This window comes from Strix aluco, chromosome Z (assembly GCF_031877795.1).
Source record: "Strix aluco isolate bStrAlu1 chromosome Z, bStrAlu1.hap1, whole genome shotgun sequence".
Classification (NCBI taxonomy): domain Eukaryota; kingdom Metazoa; phylum Chordata; class Aves; order Strigiformes; family Strigidae; genus Strix; species Strix aluco.
In genome coordinates, this window is record NC_133971.1 from 45,139,304 (window position 1) to 45,142,193 (window position 2,890).

The following is a 2,890-nucleotide window of genomic DNA, read 5'->3' on the forward strand; positions in this document are numbered from 1 at the left end:
CGCTGCAGTAAAATCAGAGCTTATAGGAAAATAAACCCCCAGAGGCAGGAGGACATCAGGGACACTCATTTCTGCCCTGTGCCTAGAGCGGGGGAGCCTGCTGGAATGGCACTTACCTCCCAGGGACTGTGCAGAGTGGTAGCAGAGGCAGGATCCTTGCTGACTCCTCCCAGCTCTGACCAGCTGGCTTTCTACAGAGGGATGGGTATGGGGTAGTTCACTGTGTGAAACATGTCAGCAGACTAAATGCTTTGTTGCAAAACAAAATTGAAGTGGTCATGAGACAAACAATCTGGAAAATGGCAAGTGAAGGTACTCATGTGACTCCTGCCTGGGTTTGTCAGCTGCAGGAATCCCTGTATCTTGACTGCCTCTTGTACAGTGAATGGAGACCTGCGTGCTGTAGTACCTAAGCAAGTCACTGCTTGGTACCACTCCATGAAGTCACTTGTTCCGTGACCTTCTTGTGGCCTTTGTCTGGTGCAGACATTCACAGAATAACTTCCTTGCCTCAGACTGTGCTATGAACCAGATGCTTCAGGATCAAAAGGGCTTACTGCATAGAGAAAATGCTCTCTCCTTTGCTGAAGTACACCTGAGGTGGTTGAACTTACGTCTTAACTCTATGATTAATTTTAAATTCCCTTTTAACGGAAATTCTAAGTTTAGAGTAATCTTTTTCAACTTAAAAACCCCTTCCTTTCCCTGGCTTAAAAAGAAAGGGGGTTTTGAAAATGAAGGGGTTTGTAAATAAAATATGGAACTTCTAGCAATTTTCTTGAGTTTTTTGGCAAATAAATCTCTTGGGAGATGTGCCTATAGTCACATAGTCATAAATACAAATGTTAACCACTCTTTTTAGACTTGACTAACTGTCCCCCACTGGTGTGCTGTTCACAAACAGTGCAGCATTCTAACTCATGGTTGGCACTTTTTTTCCTCTTTAAGATTGACCTGGTGTTTGCAAGACCATCTGTGCAAACTGTTTCTGATAATCTTGATCTCAGAGATGACTGGCAGCTGAGAAGCCTGGATAGGAGATGTATACTGAGCTTAAATGGTGAGCATATTTACACATCTTTAAGAAGAAAGTGTTACTGAAGTTGGTCTAGAATGCATATGACACAACTCCAGTTTCTGTACAAGGTGCATAAGCTGATCTCCTGTGTACTTGAGATCTGAGGAGGTGGCGAGTGGGCTTAAATGTAGATGTTTCAAGGAGCTGTGTGTTTAGGTAGACCTGTATTTCATGTTTCTTGGATCAGGGTGTGTGCATTGTTCCAGTCTGCCACAGAGACTGCTTCAGGTGAACAGGCAGAGCACTTGATAGAGGAGAATGTGTGGTAGTTCATAAAAAAAATAAAGATATTTAAAATACGCAAAGCCTAACTTGCTCACTGTTTAACAGTGACTGGTTTAATTGTTCCTGACTGTCAAAAGAAACCTGGCTTTCGGAATCCTCTAGAAAGGCCTTGTTAAAAATGGTTGGCGATAGTCTATAAACTGTGACAAAGCTGTTGAGGGCTCCAGTTACCTGGAGGGATACTGAATGTTATGTGTAATCTATAAACATACTACAAAGCAAGTAATCCAAACTTGTTTTCATAGATTTGAACGATAAACTGTAAGCTATTGATCCAGCGTAGCATAAAACAGACCTGTACCTGTTACTAGGAACTTCTGTCCTTCAATTTTTTCTTAGAGTTACCGATGAAATGCTACATCTAGTGCCAAATGAGGAGAACTTCCGGCTCACGCTCCGTGCGATTAAACTGTGGGCAAAACGTGAGTAAGGTGATTGTTTGTAATCTTTAAGCTTTTCAGAGGCACCTCATGCTTGAGAAATAAGACCTTTAGAAGTACTTCAGCCATGGATAGCCATTTCAATGACAGTTTTCAAACAAAAGCCAGTTTTTTTAGTTTAGATTCAAGGTCTGTCCACGGGGTAGAGTGAGTGTGGTTTTTAATGGGGGTAGAGTGGGGAGAAGAGGGGAGTGCCTGCAAGACAAGGTGCTTTACTGCTTATCAGGAACCTGACTACAGATGGTAAAAAAGCCAAGTCAAGTGTAAAAGCTTGATCCATAAGGAATAAGAAAGTGTTGTTTGCTCATGTGGCTAGAGAGGTACTAGAAGAATGGCAGAATTTTTTTGTTAAGGGAAGTTGGAGTGAAGCAGTAGCTGTAGCAGTGTAGGCAAATTTCAGAGTAGCGGTATTTTGGGAAGTGGTGTGGTAATGATTCTTTTTCTCATCGCTGTTAAGGACCAACAGTTTTGTCTCATTGTGCTGCAATAACAACTGACTTTGAGGCTGAAGTGTGCTGAGTTTTCTATAGATTGTGAAGTTGGTGCTGCAAATTTGAAGGAATATCCTTGGGTATTGAAAGACTGCAGGCTAACTCCAGTGATCCGCTCTAGGACATGGCATTTACTGCAACCTGCTGGGATTTCCTGGTGGGGTTTCCTGGGCAATGCTGTTATCAAGCACATGTCCACTCTGTCCAAATGCTTTGGCTTCTGCTCTTGTGAACAAGTTATTTTTTTTCAAAATGGTAAGAGCTATTGTTTATTTTAATTTGCAGAAAGAAGTAGTAACACTTCTAGAGGTAGTTCTTTACATAAGATTTATGTTGACAACATTCAGTCCTACCCTGAATTACATGGCAGAGTTTTAGATGGACAGTTACTGGCTTTTCTTGTATAGGGAATGGCCAAATACTGCACTGCTGACACAACCCAAAGACAGCTATCTTAATACACCACTATAGGACCCTAGGGTGTGTAAACATTGAATTCAGAAGCCTTTAAACTTTCTTCTAACCTAAACTGATGCTAAGCACAATTGTTTTAACATCCCAGGTGAACCCCTCAGACCGGTACCATGTAATGGGGA